The following is a 20,975-nucleotide window of genomic DNA, read 5'->3' as shown; positions in this document are numbered from 1 at the left end:
CTAAGTCTTTTTGGCCCTGAGACTTCAGGAAACAGGAGGCAAGCTCAATCCAAGCCCTTGGAGAGCACTTCTCAGCAGAGCCAGAGGGCAGCAATACAGCAGGGCAATAGCAAGGCAGCAGTCATTTACAGCAAAGCAGTCCAGGTGAGTCCTTTGGGCAGCCAGGCAGCTTCTCTTGGCAGGTTGTAGGTTCTGGTGCAGAGTATCTGTCCCAAGAAGTGTCTAAGTTGGTATGGTCAGGGTCCCAGTTTATATACCCAAGTGTGCCTTTGAAGTGGGTGAGACTTCAAAGAGTGGCTCAGAAGTAAACAAGGTCCCCTTTCAGTACAATCCTGTCTGCCAGGGTCCCAGTAGGGGGTTTGGCAGTCCATTGAGGGAGGGCAGGCCACTGTGCGTTGCAATGTGTCAGGCCCTCCACCCTTCCAGCCCAGGAAGACCCATTCAGTATGCAGATGTGTGCAGGAGTGACTGAGCATCCTGTTTTTGTGGTTGTCTGGGTGAAATGCACAAGGGAGCTGTCAACCTGCCCTGCCCAGAGATGGATTGGAGACAGGCTGTAAGGCACAGAAGGATTTAAGTGTAGAGAAATGCTCCCTTTCTAAAAGTGGCATTTCTAAATTATTAATATGAAATTTGACCTCACCAGTTAGCAGGACTTTGTATTACTATTCTGGCCATGCTAAATATGACCTGTCTACCACATTCTGACCAGAATCTACCACTAAAACAGTTTGAGGGTAGCCTTAATGTTAGCCTATGAAAGGAGCACGCCTCACAGCAGTAGAAAACGAATTTAGGAGTTTTCCACTACCAGGACCTATAAAACAGACAGATATATGTCCTGCCTTTTACCCACAAAGAACCCTGCCCTCTGGGTTACCTAGGGCCTACCTTAGGGGTGACTTATGTGTAGAAAAATAGGAGTTTAATCATTGGCAATTACTTTTAAATGCCAAGTTGTAGTGGCAGTGAAACTGCACCCACCGGCCTTTCAATGGCAGGCCTGAGACATGGTTAAGGGGCTACTTATGTGGGTGGCACAACCAGTGCTGCAGGCCCATTAGTAGCATTCGATCTACAGGCCCTGGGCACACGTGGTGGACTTTACTTGGGACTTACCAGTAGACCAAATATGCCAATTGGGTATGAACAAATGTTACTATGTCTTAAGGAAGAGAGCATATGCAATTTAGCACTGATTAGCAGTGGTAAAGTGTGCAGAGTCCTAAAACCAGCAAAAATGGTGTCAAAAAGAGGAGGGAGGCATGCAAAAAGGTGGGGGTGACCACCCTAAGGCTGTCAAGCCTAACGTGTCCCCTCTCCCAGCTGAAAGTGGGGCGAGCTACTCAACCTCTTGGGAGCTCTCATCGCTAAGGCAGTAGTATCTGGGGAGACCATCAGCACTGTCGTGGTAAATCCCCGGGCGATGCTCCACCATCAAGTCCATCCCCTCTAGGAAAATGGACCACCTCCAGAGTGTAGGGATTTTCACCCCTCATTTGCATGAGCCATCTTCAGGGCCTGTGGTCTGTCTGAACCCGTAAGTGAGTCCCAAACAGGTATGGTCTCAACTTCAGTGCCCAGACCACCTCAAATACTTCTCTTTTAGCACTCCACCTCTATTCCTGTGGTAATAGTCTTCTGCTAATAAAGACTACCAGTTGGTCTAGCCTCTCCTCATTCAGCTGTGCTCAGACCTCTCCTATGCCATCCTCTGAAGCGTCTGTCTGCACGACAAATTCTCAGGAGTAGTCAGGGGCCTTGAGCACAGGTGCCATGCACATGGCTTCCTTCAGCGTGGCAAAGGCTTTCTGACAAATCTCTGTCCAATTCACCAAGCTAGGTTGCTTCTTGAATGTGAGTTTTGTTAAGGGGGCACCTATGAAGCGATAACCCTTAACAAATCTTTGGTAGTATCCGGTGAGACCTAAGAAGGCTCTCACCTCTGTCTGGGTTCTAGGTGGTTGCCAGGCCTTTATTGTTTCAATCTTGGCCTGGAGGGGCTTCACCTTGCCACTGCCTACTAGGTGTCCCAAGTACACCACGGAACCCTGCCCAATCTGGCACTTACTGGCCTTAATGGTCAGGCCTGCCTGTTGCATGGCCTGAAGCACCTCCTTGAGGTGGAGCAGGTGTTCCTCCCAGGTGGAACTATAGACAGCGATCACCAGTAGCATGTTGACTCCCGCCCTCTCAAAATGAGGCTTCAGTCTATTTTGATGGAGCACCCGTAGGGGGTTTCTAGGGGACTTGAGGTCCACTAAGTGGCTGCCTCCTTCTGCTCCTTGATTTTGAATGAGCCAGTCCAGCGGTCCTGGAGAGCTCTAGGCTCTACTGGCTCCAATACTAATACCTTGTCTCCAGGTGAGAATTCTACCAGGGTGGTGTTCTGGTCATAGCATTGCTTCATCATCTTTTGACTGGCCTCGAGGTTGCTCTTGGCCTGTTTACAGAAGCGTTGCATCTGGTTGCGGAGGGTCAGCATGTAACTGACCACATCCTGGGGGGTGGGGGTTCCTGGGAGCTTTCTCCACCTGTCTTTCACTATGCTTAGGGGTACCCATGGAGAAGTTTGAAGGGGCTGAACTCCACCTCTTTCTGTGGCACCTCTCTATAAGCAAAGAGAAAGCATGGCATGAGGAGGTTCCCTCCCCCCCCCCCCCCTTACGCCTCATGGCCTCAGGAAGACCGGTGATCATGCTTTTTAGGGTCTTGTTGAACCTTTCCACAAGCCCATTGGATTGAGAATGGCAAGGGGTTGTGAATCGGCAGGTCACCCCACATGCCTCCCACATGGACTTCAAGTACGCAGACATGAAGTTTGTGCCTCTGTCAGACACAACCTCTTTTGGAAATCCCATATGGGTAAATATTCCCATCAGAGCTCTGGTCACTACCGGTTCAGTCACTGTCCTTAGAGGGATTGACTCTTGATAGGGGGTGGCATAGTCCACCAAAACCAGGATAAGCCTGTTGCCTTGGGCAGTTTTGGGGTTTAAGGGACCAATAACGTCGATGCCCACCCTTTTAAAGAGGGTGCCAACAACTGGGAATGGGACCAGGAGGGCTTTTAGGCTTTTCTGTCTTTCCAGTAGCCTGGCAGGTTGGGCAGGACCTACAGGAAGCATCTGAGGTTACCCACATTCGGGGCCAATAGAAGTAGGTGACAAGCCTGGCAAAGGTCTTGTCTTGCCCCAAATGTCCCGCCTGGGGGATGTCGTGAGCCAACCCCAGTAGGAAGGCCTGGTAGCACTGGGAGAACCCACCTGCGCATATGCTGCCCCGATTCCGATATCTTGGGCTCACTGTAAAGGAGATCATTCTCCCAATAGATATGGTGATTGCCAGAGGCTTCACCTGCTTCCTGGGCTGCTGCCCGTTACCTCAAACCCTCGAGAGTGGGGCAGTCTTTCTGCGCTTTGTAGAACACCTCCCTCAGTTGGCCCACCCTCAACTTGCTAGCCAGCAAGCTCAGGCAGGTTACACAGGGCGGCAATGTCCTCCCCAGTTAGCTCAGGGGCCTCCTTCTCTGGGACCCCGTCAACCACTGCGGGAACTTGTAGTGACCAAACTTGGTGAACTCTAAGCATTTTGGTTCAAACTTTCCTTTCTTTTTTTATCAAAGAACCCTGGCCTCTTTTCCGAATTGAGTTTGGACTGGTTACCACCACACCCCTGGGAATTGTTTTGGGGGCTTTTTGAGAACTCCTTAGTTTTCAGTATTTCCTCCCCTCTTTCTTCTGTTGGGAACCCTGAATGCCTTTGTGGGTCTCTTCCCCCCCCACCCCCATACCTTTTTGGACACTCTGGTTCTAACCCACAGGTCTGCCTCCTCAGCAAGCTTCCTAGGGTCAGTCAGCTCACTGCCAACTAGGTGCTGGCGCAACTCTGTAAAGCAAACACTGAGCATATGCTCTCTCAGGATCAAATTATACAACCCCACATAGTCATCTACTTTACTGCCCCGCATCCATCCATTCAGTGCTTTACTGGAAAAATCAAAAAAAGTCTGACGGTACTTCTCAGGGGTCAGCCCAAACTTAGCAAGCAAAGTGTTTTTCATGGGTGAGTATATGTTCTGATCTTTTGGATCTGATGTGAGAAGTGTCTCCCTCCCAACAACTGGTACATATCCCTACAAGCCTGCCCCCCCATTGCTCTTCAGGAACCCCATGAGCCCTTAGTGCAACTTCATAAGCAGGCAACCACTTATCAATGTCATCTCCCACCACATAATTTGGCACCACATTTCTGGGTATACAAACCTTCTTGTCCCCAGGAGGTCCTGCATGTATGCTGCCACCATCACTGCTGGACTCACTGTCTTGCCTTGATGTCCAGCTCTTTGAGACTCAGTTCATGAGCCAGCAGAAGTTTCTTCTCCGCCAAAACCCTTTCAGTCTTAGCTTGTTTGGCTTCTGTGTCTCTCTCTGCCTTCTTTTCCTCCAACCTTAATCTTGCCAATTGCAGTTTGAATTCTCTCTCCTTCCTCCTTTCCTCTGCGGTCAGGCCATGGCTAGAGACACTGCTCCCTGCTTTCCTCCTTTCCTCTGCAGTCAGGCAGTGGCTGATCACAGCATTTGTAGCCCCACATGGGTCAGTAGTATCTTCAGCAGCGCACAGGCTGATCACACCATGGAAACGTGTGGACATGCACAGGCTGATGTCTCCAGCAGTTGTTGTCTAATACAGGCCAATCACAACACATGGTCACAGCCTCAAACAGGACTTGCACTCATACTGCCAAGGACATAGTTCCAGGTTGGAACAGTTTGGTAGAGCCTGAGGGCCCTCTGGCACCTGGGTCTTTCAGAATGTTTTCCTGCAGTCCTCTCTTCTGTGCACCCCATAGACATTTGGGGACATTGGAAACCTCATGCCTTCCAGTGTGTCCTCCTGCAGGTTTGGAAAGCTCCTTCCATATCTTATCGGGCAGGCTTCTATATGCTTCAGGGCAGGTATACAGCTCCTCCAACAAAAGATCCACACTTTGGGTAATGTCCCCTCACCATTGGGAGCCTGGCTACCAAGCAGGCACACGTCCTGATTGCATAGTAGTCCTCTGAGTACATCTGTGAAGCACTCCATTCCGTGTCCATAGAGGACGTGGGACTGGAAACAAAAGTGGCTTGATGGGTGTCCTGCTTTTATACACAACTATAGATGGGGAAATGTCAATCAACTATCTTAATCTGTAGAATCTGTTTAGGGTTGTTTTCTTTTCATATGTCCTTTTCAGTCTAATCTTCAGACAATCTTTGTGTAGAGTGATGCTACCCACAGCAACATAGAGCCCAAACCGAAGCACCTACAAAAGAGGCACAAAGAAGAGGTTGGTTCTGGCACTTGGTTGTCCCCAGCCCAGCTGAATGAGAAATCTGGGAAAGTCAAAAGGGCACACTTCACCTAAAGTTTTCTGCACCTTGCACAAAAGAGACTGCCGCGCCAACTCTTACCCTTACCATCCACTAAATGGCAGTGCTCAGGAAGACTAATCAACATAACCAAAATGCCTCAAAGAATATCTAAAGGAGCCACATCTCTACTCCCCTCACCACAGTATCTTAGTCTTGTCACTCGGCTTCAAGAACGTGGATAATACAGTTCCACTGTCTGGGAACACAATACTCATCTCCAACTTGCGTGGACCTAGGCCAGAGGCGTCCCAGTTTGAACCCAGTAGTTCACTGTCCGTCAATGAGGGAATGCTTGGTGCACCCCTCCATGTCACAGGGCAAGTTCAGCACTTAATTGTGTAATGTACTGGCCTATGCCTCTGTGTACAAACAAGGTTAAGCACATTTGGGCACCTGGTTTTAGGAACATACACGTACGTCATACAAGTGACATTTTCTTCTGAACAGACGTCCCTCTGAAAAGACTACATGGATCCTTACTCCATCATTGGAGAAGTCGGTCATCAGATTAGCAAAACTGTCAGGAATTTCTATTTGCATTTCCATTATATGTTCTAACTTGGTGCTCCAGTGTATAATCAAGGCCTCGTAATGAGAGAGAGCATCTCAGCAATTTTTGATTTTCACTCTTTACCACAATCAACCACTTGAATGATTTTTGGCCAATTATACAGTCCATGATATCCTTCGGAGATGACTCTGAAGTTCCTTTCACGCTCTGTAAGTAGGTGGAGTAGGCAACGGACTGTGTGCCCAAATAGAAGTTCAATTTCTGTGGAATTTCCCTTTAAGCAGATAAGACATTTGGTAGGCCAAATCCTCTTTCCTCTTGAGTTTCTTAGATGGGGGTTTCTGTCATGCTTTAGCATGCATCATTAAACCTTTTCCCAAACCTGTTAATTTGTGGGTGGTGTGCTGTAGACAAGTAGTAGGTCACACTAGCTTCCTTCTAAATTTCTAATGTGTGAGAAGATAGTTGGATCACAGTTGAAAATTTGTCTTTCTTATGCTGAACCCAGAAGCGATCCCTTGAAATGCCTCAGGTACCACATTAACAGTAGTGCTTCTCAGAGGTACCTCCTTGGGGTACCTGGTGGCATGATCCACAACACCCAAGATGTGCTTGTTGCTTGATGGTGAGGGAGGTTAAAAGAACTAAGTGGCAATTCCCACCTGCTCAAATGGGACACCTACAGCAGGCAGAGGCATCAATGGTACTTTAGTATTTTCTCAAAACTTAAGACTGAATAGGCAAGCAGGTCAGGTTTTACAGGGCTATAGGTTGCAAATATGAACTCCAACACACATGCAGAATGACAGCTACATTTGCAATGCATCCTCATTCACCACAGTGACATTTGTACTACAATGACAACCACATCCATGCATTACAATACAGTACCTTATGTCACACATAGGGGGGGGGTGGGGTGGTGTGGTGTGTGTGTGGGTGTGGGTGTGTGTATGTATGTGTGTATGTATATATATATATATATATATATGTGTATGTTCTCTGAAAAAAACAAAGGTTACAACAGGGACGTTATAGTTATGTTAACGTTTTGTTTTACTCATACAAAACCATAGAAATTTAGCAGTTATACATATGTTAAAGAACAACTTGTTGCCCAAAGTTACTTTCCGGCACGAGTTATAGTTTCTTCAGATAAGTATAACTAGAACTGCTGAACTGGTATGGTTTTTAATGTGTAAAACATCAACCTAACTATAACGTCCCTGTAACCTTTTTTTTTTTTTCTTTTTCTTTTTTTTTTTTTTCCTTCAGTGAATTTCTGTGTTTAAAAAAATAAATAAATAAAAAAGTTTTTTCTATAGAACCTAGTTCCTAACTGGAACTACCTAGTGGAAAATATATATATATATATATATATATATGTGTATAAATATATATATGTATATATGTATGTCTGTATATATGTATGTATATGTATGTCTGTATATATAATGTCCTAACTGGAACTACCTAGTGGAACTGCCACTAGGCTATATATATATATATATATATATATATATATATATATATATATATATATATATATATATATATATATATATATATATATTTAAAAAAATTGAACTTTATAAAAATGATTATAACCAATGTCCTACAACTTGGATTGTGTGATATATGTGAGGTCATAAGTAGTATATGGTGGTGTCGCAGGTTACAGTTAGCGCTGGTAACTATAACTGGCGAATTTCTGTGTTTTCTTTGTTTTTTTTTGTTTTTTTCAAAACGTTAATGTCACTGACCTACTAGTCTACATATAACCCTACTTTATATATAAATTTTAAGGCACCGCTAATCAGTACACAAAGCAGTACAATATACAGTCATAAGCAGTAGTGTTTCGTAGATGGTTTATTTTCGGCCTGATTGTTCTCTTCTTTCAGCCTTCTTTCTTAGCCTTTAGCAAACATCTGTTTCGCCGTTCTAGGGTGTGTGACCCTACAACTTCATCAGGGCTGTCTTGCTAGCTGGTTATACAAAGAACTTCCTTAATACCAGTTGGAACCAGAATTGTCACTTTCATATATACATTGTTTCAATCAATATCTTGTGCTTTTGCTCAATATCAATAGAGCAGTCTGTTCAGTCTAATCCTATTCCAGGTATTAGTGCATTAAAGGTCCTCACATAACACATGTTTCGTCATTGTAGGGTTTATCACTACAACTTCAGTGCTAAAAGTAACAGAACTGCCATTGTAATATTATATGTAACCTCACATGTAATTATGTCACCTATCTATTTGTGATATTCATGTGTAAGCTTAAAACATTGTGTAATATATAAGTGGAAACCTGTGCACAATTTATAAGCAAAAGCTAATACCGTGATAATCAACATAAATATTCTCCGTAACAAAACAAACATTATGTATCCCACACCAACCCTATCTACATACTCATAGTGATACATCAGGGCATGAAGTAGGCACACAGGGTATTATTGCAACATCACATGGCATGTGCAGTTCAATATACATCAATATGGTGGTTGTGTAAATAAAACAGGCACTGGAGCCCTTTCAAAGCTCAGGGACGGGAGCTGCTTGTCCCCAAATTGCCTAAAAAATGTTTTTGGCCCTGGAGCTTATAATGAAGAATAAACGCAGCCAGACTGCCTTTTTTTCTTTCTTTTTTTTTTTCTTGATTCAGTGACTGTCTTGCAAGATCACATTATTTTTTGTTTTACTTTTTTTTGACATTTTCTTTTTTGGTCCATCTTTGTCAAACTGTCGGGGTGAGGATGCTGGCTAGGTTGGTGGCAGGGAAGACAAAGGAGGTAGAATACTGGAATAGAGCTGGCCAAGATCTCACAGAGTCAGAGGAGAGAGGGGGATCCAGAAGGGAAGCTCTATTCAAGGGAATAAAAGTGATAAGGCTCAGAAAGACCAGACATGTAAGAGGCAATGTGGCACACCCCAGGACGAACAAGCAAGATTATTGTATGTAATATATATCTCTGCATAAACAATAAAGGGAATGTGGAGTAAAGCACTTAGGAGCTCCACACGGTAAGCCTGAAGCTCAGTAAGTTCCTTTACCCACAGTTGCTGTTACAGATTCTGACTACTAATACCCATATATTGAACTTACATGCAAAGCCAGGGTCTGTGGATTTGACCCCTACGGTGATGTCCTGAAAGTAACTGAAAGACCAGCATGGAGGAGTGCTTCACAGGAAAGAAGAGAAAGCAAAGGGCACACTTGGCAGAAAGCAAGTAACAAACATACAAGAAAACTAGAAGCAAGACAGCAGGAAAACAGCAAACTAGGAACTGGAACAAAAAAAATGGAAAGAAAGTCAAGGAGAAGGAGAGGCTTCACAGTAGCAAAACAATTGCTGGTGCAGGAATCCAGGAAACACAGCAGGTGGAAATAGTTCAAGGAGCAAGGAATAGCTGAGGCTCATGAGTCAAGTAGCACTGCAGGGAGTGCTAGTTCAGGAACAAGAATTTGCTAAGGCTTGAAAGACAAGGTAGCACTGCAGTGAGTTGCTAGTTCAGGAACAAGGATAGCTACAGCTGAGGAACAAACAAGAACAAGAAATAACTATGGCTCATGGACTCAAGAAAAAAGAATAACAAAAGCTTTGGACACAAGGGAGGAATAACTAAGGCTCTGGAATAAGACTAAGGAATAACTATGGCTCAGAAGTGTCGGCAAACAAGGGTTGGTCTCACTGGAAAATAGCTACAATGACCAACACTGGGCTGAAGGTAGTTGAGGCTTAAAAGGGCTCACAGTAATCACATGCATCAAATGTGAGCAGGCTAGCAGCAGCCAGCCACAGGTGTTCTGATTTCCTGCACCCATCCTTGACCTGCATGGGTAGAGGCAAAGCAGGAAGCTGGGTATTCCAGATAATGTAGTTCCAAGCATGAGCATACTAGTTTCCACAAAACCCAGCATTGATTGGGAATGGGTGGTAATTTGCAGATAGCGTCCAAATTGAAAGTCATGATACACATGCAGGGGAAGATCTGGAAGCTTATAAGAGCATTGGAAAGTCCCACTAGCCCCCCTGGTGATGGGAACAAGGGCGCAGGGAGCCAATCATGACAATCTGGGTCCCCCATGGGGTATAGGGAGTCTGGGTATTCCTACCCTTTCTTTTTTTTTTTTTACAACTTTAGGCCAGGAGACTAAGGTCCTCATAGTGAGTTTAGTGGAGGGGATTACTCCATCACAAATGTGATGGATATCCCATCATCCCATCCACCGCATTACAAGTTCCAGAGGATATAGTCTCCAAGTCCTGTAGTTTCTGCCAGCAACAGTTTTCTCATGGTGCTGGCATCAAACAAATCGGAGCGTTTGCTCTTGCTGGAGTCTGCCTCCGGCCGACCCCTATAACCACTTAACCCTGCACTACACAAGGCCTTGCATGGCAGCTGTTGGCCACACAGCCTGCCATGCAACGAGGTCCTGTGGTCAAACCCTGTGCCACGAACCGCAAAAGGGGTTCTGATCTTAAAGGGGCAACATTAAAAATATGTTTGTGGGGTGCATTGGACCCCGGGGGCCACTGACTCCCCAGGGATTCATTATATAAAAAATAAATAAATAGGGGGGCTACAAGGACCGCTTTCCCTCCTCCCCCCCCCCCCCCCAAAACCAATCCCAGAGACCACCAGCTCTCCTGGACATAATAAATATATAGGGGGGCTGCACTTACGGCCCTAGGACTACCTCCTCCCTGGGGGTTACATTTAAAAAGTATGTGGGGAGTCCGTGCTGAACCCCGTGGTGTTGGGCCTGGGGGACCACCAGGGCTACCTAATAAAATATTTGAGAGCGGCTACAATATCCACCCCGGGCATCACCACCTCCTGGGGCTACTTACTCAAATATTCATAAGAGGGGCTGCAAGGACCCACCTGGGCCTTGGGAGCCAAATACTTTAATTGGAAAGGGAGGGGGGCAGGTGCCTCCCCCACCCCTCCAGGCCAATTTTGGCCACTGTGACCCCATTCCCCCCGGGGCACAGTCACATATTACTGGGTACCCAGGTTAAACCTACAGGCACCACGGGGGATCATGAAGGCCACTTCAGTCCCAGCCATCTCCAGGTGTGCTTTGCTCCCGCAAACAGGTAGCTGCTTTAAATACCAGCTGCCTGCTTGCAGGAGCAGTGTTCATTTCTTTCACTGCATGCATATTTGCACGCAGTGAAATATGGAAACCCCACTTTCAGCAAGCGGAACAGCTGGACAGCTCCCGCTTGCTGAAAGCAGAGTTATGTTTGCTTTTGCTTGGTGGGAGTTGTCAGTTTCCACCAAGCAAAAACAAACCCCTATCTCCAGAGAATAGGTACCTTAGCAGGTAGCAGGATCCGGCCCTGAGGGGTGCCATTCCCCAGGGCCATCTATGGTTCCATAGTGGAGCAGTGCAGCCCCCCTCCATCATTTCATTTAGCCCCAGGGAGGTGGTGGTCCTCAAGGGGCTGCAGGGGCAATGTTGCCCCTCCCATACAATGTTTAATGCACCGGGGAGGTGCTGGTCCCCGGGGCATGTGGCCCCCTCATACATTGTTTAATGTCCCGGGAAGGTGGCAGTTCCTGGGGCTGTGGGGGTGCTGCATGCCCCCAATACAATATGTTGATTGCCCCGGGGAGGTGGCATTCCCCGGGACTGCGAGGGAGCTGTGCGACCCTCCCCCTCATTAAGTATACTAATTGCCCCCAGGAGGTTGCAGTCCCTGTGCATATTATATTAACACAGCTCTGGGAGGTGTTGGCCCCGGGGCTTCCATAAGCCCTAGGAGGGGGTCAGTGCATTCCCCACTCCATATTTTACTCCCTAATGCTCCCGGGACCTAGATGAAGAGCACAGGAGACTGTTTTTTCCTTTTTTCTTTTTTTTAAAATATTTTTCTTTGGGACTCTGCTGAAGCAGAGTCCCAAAATGGCTGCCAACACTTCTTGGTTGAAGTGTTAACAGCCACTCAGATATCAACCTGGGGACAGTTGAATCCACGGATGGTCTGCATCCCTAGATATCCATGTGCCTTTTTATTTTCTTATCTTAAAAACTAATCAATGGATTGACACCAAATCCCAGAAAAAGCATGATTTCTGGACCAAGAGCTAGCTTTCTGCCAAATTTGGTGTAATTCCATTCAGTGATTCGAGCTGCAATAGTGTTCAAAATCCTTATGGGAAAATGCAGGGGGAAAACACATTTTGGGACTTCCCCCCCCCCCCCCACTCCCCCCCTTTTTTCAAAAAGAATTTATCATCTGCCCCTGCTTGACTTTCAAGATAGCAACTGAACTGTCATATTAGTTTTTGAAAAATTTGGGAAGGTTTAGTCAAGAAATGCCAAAGTTATTGGCAAAACAAAAAACACTTCCTGGGGACCGCATCCTCACTGGGGGGAAAACTTCTAAAATTCGTTTCAGACGGGCCTGTGTGGACCCCCTGCAGGTTCCTGGGGAGATGGCACCTCCTCCTTGGGGCTCACAGCCCCCCTTTTGGAGCCATAGCTGGCCCTGGGGACCACCACCCTCCAGGGTCGGCTCCTACCCACTACTTGTTTCTGCCTCCATCATCCTATTATAAGCTAACTGTGACATTCTTCAGGAGCAAGAGCACCCTGTCTGCTATTTAACCTAAATGTTTTGGAAAAATATTGGAAAGGATCCACCCCGCATATGATGTATGTCCTTATGTCGAGTGACCAGCTCAACAATCTGTAATGTTAAATCACAAAGTTGTTCCCCCCCTGTGTGAGGAGATGCTTCTATGCAAAGGTCTAGATGACGACTGGGGTCACAATTTATATTCTCCAAAGTTGTTGAAGGAAACCAAAAATGAAAACATTCTAATCTAACTTTACAGAATTTAGTCATTACAACCAAAGCTATGCAGCTTCAAAGTTTTCAGTAACCTGTAAGTGACTAGGAGCTCAAAGCACCTACTGTGGTTATCCAGTTGCACTGGACTGGGACAAAGTCACAAGTTCAAGCCAACAGCAATGGAGCACTAGCCATATACAGAGACCCAGTTAAGCCCACTGAACAATGTACCTTTAATCCTGGTTGTATAGCTTTGTGAGGTCCCTCGTTGAGAATGTTGTGTAGCTGAGGTTCTGAGGAAGCTGTAGGGCTGCGATGCAAAGACCTGCATCAACATGATCATCATCAAGGATGCCATTGACACAGGGCTTGTGATTCGAAGCCTGGCATCTTTCTGGCTAAAGCTTAATGCTGTATCGGCTGAGGCTTGCACTGCTATGCTGAAGACTACTGCAAGACCATCAAAAAGGATTATTTGATTGTTGACCACTGACCAGCTACAGCTTGCAGCCTTCACTTCTAAATATTTTCTGCATCTTCAATTTTTTAAGTCTGAAAGTCAAATTTTGATATGGATAAATAACAAGTTTTTGTTTGACCACTAACTTTTATCCAACTGTTCTACATTGACATTTAATTATAGAGGTGGCCTTCACTTCATCACTATTGGTTTGGAAAAATTGCATTGGCAAAGTCACACATGACTATGTGACTGAGACAGTATTGTATGCTTATTCTAACCTGACCAGCCCAAGTAGTGCCACAAGAACACAACATTCCAGTTACTGTGAACTCACCCATTACTTTGCCTGTAGCAGTGACAAAGAACAAAAGGTTGTTTTAAGGATACACAAGAGTGCCTAATAATAGATACATACCTTTGGATACTGCCCTTCAATTATCTCCTGAAGCAACCCAATTTGACATTTTAACAAATGTCCCTTCTTTAATAAGGAGTTGCCATTGAAGACACATCTTCCTTTAGTTATCAAAATACCACTTGGACTAAAGTAAATGTGGTCTAGAGTATTTAATCCCAATGATATTTTGTTATCAAGATGGGCTAGCTTGGAGAGCCCTTCTATTAGTAGGAGAAAAGGGAGGTGACTTGCTCTTTAACCTAGTGTTGACTTTTCCTTTTCTCTCCAAGCTGGCTTTGCTTTCAATCCCCTTTCTCCTCTGTCTTTACTACTGCTACCACTGCATTGGAGAAAAGCTACTTAACAACAACCAATTGAATGTTATATACATTGGACTGATTCTAACTATAACTGTTAGAATTACTGCCTAATAAATGTACTGATGGTGCTTCATGGCCTGAGTAGTTCCTTTGATAATCATAACACAGCAGTGGGGCATTTATCTACGCCATCGAAAACCAGCAAATATCCTTAGACTTGTTAAAGTCAAAATATAATTTATCCAATCTCTCTGTAATCTCCCTGCTCAAAATACAAAGTACAGTCAGGACTTTTTGACATTGTTCCTTTGCACTTTGAACAAAAGGAAACATTCAAGAACATCTCTGGTATCCTGAGAATAAGGAGGCAGTGGTGGGAGCTTGTGGAGGAAGACTTGCATCTGAATCAAGGTTCCTTTAGTAGCATTAGTAGTACTTGGACATTTGAGTCCCTCAAAGTGTGAACCATATAATACCAATACAATAAAAATTAATACAACAAGTAAAAACATGAATAAGTCAATAAATAATTTATTACTTTTAGGCCTAAAAATAAGAAATAGCAAAATCTGTGCAAGAAAAACATACAAGATTCCCCTCTACTGTTGCAGCTAGCATAATAGACATTTTAAAAAGTTATAGGCTGATGCAGACAAATACAAACAGAACATTCTGCAAGGGCAAATTCGTTTATACCAAATGTTACAAGTCTACAAACTTTAAACACTTCAAAATTTAACACTTCCAGACATAAAAATGTCATCGCTATTTTTTTTTTACCAGCTATAAAATCTGGATCAAATGTCAGTGATACGTGCTGTAACTGACCTGGCCCGTTGTTTGTTGGTAATACAAAATACATGTTCTTAGTCTACTGCTGGGTGTGCCTAACACAAAAATAAAACATAGAAAATAAAGATCAAGGGTTGGGTTGAAAGCAGCCATAGTCTAGGACAGAGCCTTGTGTTAAAGGTTAAAAAGACAATATATTTTAATAAAGTGCAAATTGAATTGGACAAATCTTGGATTAGCTGAACTCTACAACAACCACCCCATAATACCATTCACAATCAAAAGCAAAGTATTGCACACTCAAGTTCATAAGTTGATTTCTGTCTACCAGCGTTCATAACACTGTGCCCTGAACTTCTGAACTGGGCATCGATGGATCTAGACTCTTTGGGGGTTATTCTAACTTTGGAGGAGGTGTTAATCCGTCCCAAAAGTGACGGAAAAGTGACGGATTTACCACCAGCCGTATTACGAGTCCATTATATCCTATGGAACTCGTAATACAGCTGGTGATATATCCGTCACTTTACCGTCACTTTTGGGACGGATTAACACTCCTCCAAAGTTAGAATAACCCCCTTTATCATTTTGTGCGTATTGTCCAGCAATTTTATTATTTCAACAACTGCTTGAGGAGGTACTTCATTCAGGAGAAAGTTCACAGCTGCCTGAATTGTTTGAATCCCTTGCTTGACAAAAGGATGGCAGAGAACTTCTGCAGTCGTCATTTAATGCTGGGCAAATGCACAACAGATGTGGTAAGGACTTATGTAGCCAACTGCAAAGGCAGCACTTACTGTTGGAAGTACCTATTGACCAAGAAGGAAGGAAGGAAGGAAGTCTGAGGGATAGTTGCCCTTTCGAGTAGAGCAGAACTTAACTTTGTAATACATAGGGAATATTTCTGTGATGTATCTATGTACTCCACTTTTATCATAGCTCCCTAATATAAAATACTGCATGCTTTCTGCTTTTTAAAGACAATCAATCCTGTTCAAATTATGCTTTATGGACCACTTTGTTTACAGCAAGTTTAAAAAACAAAACAAATGAGAGATATTTTAGTTATAGTAAGTTGCTGCATTTTTTAGCTTCAAAGCATTTGAAAGTGCAAGCTTCCAAGGGTTTTTGTGGTGCAAAGCTATTCACTGCTGAAACTTCAAAACATATAAAGTTCTTCAGAGTCCCTTCCTGTGCTATGTGTGCTGAATGTAGATACTTGAAAAGGCTGGCTTTCTGCACTAAAAGTTGATTCTGATCTGAGCTGTGGACATATGATGAGGGAGTCTGAGTAGTGATCTAAAGACCGAACTCTGGATCGGTTTGAGAAAGGAGCCAATTTTCCCAGGAAAGCTTCCTGGCTATAACCTAAAGACTGAGTAAGTTTAGTTCTTACCATTTTCAACAACTGCCCCAAGGAGGGCTATTTTATTTGACTGAAAATGGTGTGGAAGGCAACTTTTAAATGATGCAGGATTAGGTTTTAGTGAATTCAGGTTGGAATATCAGACTTATTCGATTGGGATTTCAGTGCTTTGGCAGTTGTATCAAGAGTATTAATGAGTTGTTGCCAAGTCCTTCTACCAATAGGTGTGTTTAAACTACAGTTTTGAGTTGGAGATCCAATTTGGAGCTCTTCAATGAAGGTGGATTTGTGCGAGGGGGTTGGAAATAACAAAAGCTGTTGCAAGAGATGGCAGCGGCAGGGTTTCCTGCACACATTTGGGATTTGCAGGCATCTTTGGGTATTTAGAGAAATCTGACGATTACACCAGGAGACTTTATACAGGCTGCAAAAGTTGTAATTGAGATAATGTAAAGGTGTCTGAGACATCCTGTTTGGTGCCATGAATTAGTACCATCCTATTTGGTGCCATCATCTTAGATTTTGGGAAAAGACCCAGCTCAAGACGTTAGTTGTTTTACTTGGAAGATCTAATGGAATGCTAGACTGTTGTTGGTTTTCATAGGGTTGACTGAAATTACAACAATTGGAGATTTCCAAAGGCTTTTGCAAGGAGGGGCAATTGATTGAAATATCAGTTTCTGCTAATAATCTAGAGCAGACATCTTTGTTCAAGATACTGGATTGAGGGATCATGAGGTTGTAAAGCTGGAAGCACCTCTCTGACCTCCTCTGGATATGGATAGAGTATGGCACTCATCTTTTATGAATGCACATTTTGAAAGTTTGTGCCTTGGGCTATATGGTAAATAAGTTAGTTGGCTGAGCTGTAGCAGGTGAAAAGAATTGACCTTAAAAGCTGTAGGTAATGATGTGTGATTGCTTTGTTCAAATTTAGATAGTTGGGGTACTGTCTCTGACACTTTTTGCGCCTTCTTTTGGCTCTGGGTCGGAGGAGGGTTGCCCCTTGATCTTCCAGATCTCATTGTTGTAATAGGATGCCCAAATGTTTAAGGAAATAAGAGGTGGTGGTAATGACTTCAAAAGACTTGAATAGAATTTTCAAAATGGAATCAACAGATTAAATTCTGATGTGCTACCTCTAAGATCAAAGTCCATGAGATGCACTGAGAGTACGTCTCCTATTTTGCCAATAAACAGCTCAGCATGATAACATTTATGTAGTGTGTCGTTCAGATTTGTAAACACCGTTTTACTTCTCTTTAAGATTCATTTTATGATGACTTTGGTTGCAGACTGGCAACCAAGAGAGCGGCCAAAGAGCTGCTATGCTGAAGAGCTGGATAGTCCTGACCCCTGTAAGCTGAGTGAGGCTTACTAAAACCACGCAAGTCGCACCCAAACTTGACTGGACTGCTTCTGCAAGGTTTGGGGCGCACCTTCATGGGTAGTTGACTACAACCACTGTGCTCGCCACAAGGTGCCACTAGGTACCACTTTTAGCCAGTTTGTCAATCCGTTTCTATCAAAGGCAGATGTTAGTACTGAATATTAAAAATTTGATAACAGAGAGTGCATAGACCAGGACACAGCTTGGGGCTGCTATAGGCTGCAATAATGGCAGTTGTTCCAATAGTTGAAATAGTTAATTGTATTTGCAGAGTTGAGTGCTTGCTGGGTCTGAAGTTTAAGGAAATTTGCTCAAAGCTAATGGGTTTAAAGTGAGGGAAAGAAGGGCAGAGCTTAACTGAGCTTGTATGTGGCACTAAACAGGATAGCGTAAGCCGCACAGGCACGAATGCCGGACGCCTTTTCACTTAGTGGTTATGCAACATGGCACTGTGACTTTAACCTTTGCTTACCTCCGCACGATGCCCTCCTTTCCCCACAGGTGAGGCTACTTGCGTGCCCCTGCGCTGTGCCCCCAGAGTAGCCTCGACCAAGACTGGGTGTAGTGGACTGTAGTTGAAGCACTGGAGTTTACTGGAGTGGGGGGGGGGGCTAGAGGGTGGCAGGTGAGAGTCCGGACTTCCAAATTTTTCCTGGCTTCTCCACAGAGAACCACAACTCATGTTCCTGGTGTCCCTGCCTGCGCCCACTGCTTGTCGCACTGCTCGTTACGCAATTTCCGCTCCTTTTGCCCTCTGGTAAATCGTCTCTAGGTTCCTTTAGTAATAATTTGAGGTACTGCATCCTGTTTCAAAAAGCATGTTTTTATCAGTCACATGACTGCTAATAGACACAAGGTGCTGCGTCCTTCCTCAGGAAAAAGCAGACCAGATTTCAGGTATTCAAGGGCTTTTGAATGTGCACTTTAAAAAAAAAAAAAAGGAAGATTTATTGGCATTGCCTAGGTTTCATTTTCTTGTGCTTCTGTACAAACCGTGTTGTCCAAATAAAAAAAGTAAATACAGAGCAAATTCTGGACGTGCCAATTAATAGTACTATTGGGGTTATACAGTTGTTAGCCATTTATGAATGTAAAAAGTAATTCTTTGAAGTCACCTTCTTGGCTACTCGCCAGGTACCTCAATGTATGCACTACATACGGAATGCTCCTTAATGTATCTAGAGTACACGATTTAATTAGTTTCACTGTTTAAGATGTGTTACTAGGTGGCTAAAATGTCATTGTAGTGTTATACAGAAAATGTTGTTAGATATCCTTTCCTGTAATAATTTTGCTACTAGTTACTGGTTATCTGACATTAAATATGTAATTATAAAGAGACCAGCTTCCCATGTTTGTGCATTATGAATTTGACTCTAACTGAAACCTCATGGGAAAAAAGAATCGTTGAAATCTGCAGTGAGAAGTGCATATGTTGCAGACTGTAAAGAACGTTGAGCTATAGGTGTTCTGACAAGAATCACATTTGATTTTATAAGATATCTATGGTTCTCTCCCTGGGTGTTGACAAAATGATCCCCTGATTAGTATTATTATTATTATTTTTATATATATATATATATTTTAACCCCTTTGATGGTTTCTTTGCAAGCAGAGCTGCATGTCGTGTAGATCCACTTGTGCATTGCTCCAGATTCGTTTACCGTGCCATTGAATTATGGACTTTTGTAAGGTTGGAGGTTCATTACACATCGCGATAGAGAAGGACCTTTGATATTTAGCTCTTGAGAAGATGATGCAATGGTTTTATCGTTTAAAAGTACAGTAGCATACCAATGGGGTGTGCTATCGTCCGATATAATACAAAATGTAAGTTAATTGTATGATTATATATTTTTTTTATAATAGACCCACTGATTTTGACAGACTGGCGGTTTACCTAAAATAATTTTTTTTTAGTTTTTGTGTTCTTGGAGGTCAGCCACCGCTCCCGTCAAGATAGCTGCCTCTCTGCCATAGTTTAACCATCCAGATTCAAACATGCAAATAGGAATGTGGCTTGCTCCTGACAGTCCTGTGAAGTCTTTTGACGATAAAAGTGTGTGTGTGTGTGTGTGTGTGTGTGTGTGTGTGTGTGTGTGTGTGTGTGTGTGTGTGTGTGTGTGTGTGTGTGTGTGTGTGTGTGTGTGTGTGTGTGTGTGTGTGTGTGTGTGTGTGTGTGTGTGTGTGTGTATATGTATATGTATATGTATATGTATATGTATATGTATATGTATGCGATTTACACCCGGGAAAAAAATAAATGTTGGGAGCTGCCCAGTTAGTCAGAAAGCAGACTTTGTGGACAACAGCTACAATTGCAGTTATGGTCAGGGAGCACTCCCATTTTGTGAAGGAACTCAAGAAAGGGCGGGGCTGGCACACCCTAACAGACCGTACTAAGAAAGGGAGCCAAAGTTGTGCTGCTGCCATATCCTCCCCCAAACATGATGAGGTAACCTCGCCGCTAGGGGAAGACCAGGGGGGGCTAATATCCTTTATTGCTTCAATGGCAGGGTAATAACAAATGTTAATTTTCCTCCCCTCCTTTTGGGTCCTCTTCTGCAGCTTTTCCCTTTTATCCAGAGAGTAATTATGTGTTATTTATTGCATAGTAATGCTTAATTGTGATTATGCAGAACATTTCAAATGATTAGGTATCTTTCTGGTAAGTAACATCTTAATATGTACTCTATGGCTTTAATGGGATAGCTTTCTTATTTATAATGGATTTTAAGCAATTTGTGTGCAGCATAAATATACACATTGCATAATCCTTCATCGTTTGTTCACAACCTTTTGTCTCTGTATCTTGCTATTGTGGATTTCGATTTGAGAAACCTGAGGAAAATGTTGTGGTGTTTTCAGAAAATGTGTGTTGAGATAGCAATAGAACTGCAGCCAAGGCTCTCAAAGGTCTGTACAGCAGGGGTGTATAGTGAAGAGCAGTTTGGGGCAGTTCTATGCCATTTTTTTAGGATAACCATGAATATGTGAATAAAGTTCCAATTTGACTTCTTGTAAATAAGTAAATCTTAAATGGATATCTTAAAAATCTGACATGATAGATACGTTCCCCCTAGACGTCTCCTGATGTAGAGGATTTTCTAACCTGGGGTTATTGCTGTATAATTATGCAGACTCCTACCCTTTTGATTGGCCGGTTTCTGCCCAACCTTGTTTAATATTATAATTGTTAGTAGCTAGCAGGGAACCCTTTACATTGCTGCTTGTTTCTCCGAGCATACTTTTGCTTCCATGCTGTACTTTATTCTGAAATTTCCAACTAATTTAAACTGTCTACAACTGATAGTTCTGGTATTAACTAGCAAACCACAATACTTTTTAATCTGACCTTAGCATCAGACATATCTGTTTCGTGGATTGTCCAATATTTGGAACTTTAACATAAGAATTTTGTAGACTTGTCCTTGTTCAGTTTTGCTTAGTACCCTTAATGTAATTTGATGCAACCTTCATAATGTGTTTTTTATTTTTTTTAT

General features: G+C 43.5%; 1 protein-coding gene across 3 annotated transcripts in view; it reads left to right on the top strand.

Annotated features, from left to right (window-relative positions):
* Positions 1–20,975, top strand: part of LOC138284127 (lamin-B3-like) — a 225,792-nt gene that overhangs the window by 106,436 nt on the left and 98,381 nt on the right. The gene's annotated exons all lie outside the window — the stretch shown is intronic.

This window comes from Pleurodeles waltl, chromosome 3_1 (genome assembly GCF_031143425.1).
Source record: "Pleurodeles waltl isolate 20211129_DDA chromosome 3_1, aPleWal1.hap1.20221129, whole genome shotgun sequence".
Lineage (NCBI taxonomy): Eukaryota > Metazoa > Chordata > Amphibia > Caudata > Salamandridae > Pleurodeles > Pleurodeles waltl.
The sequence above is the reverse complement of the archived record's forward strand: the minus strand, read 5'-3'. Positions and strand labels throughout refer to the sequence as shown.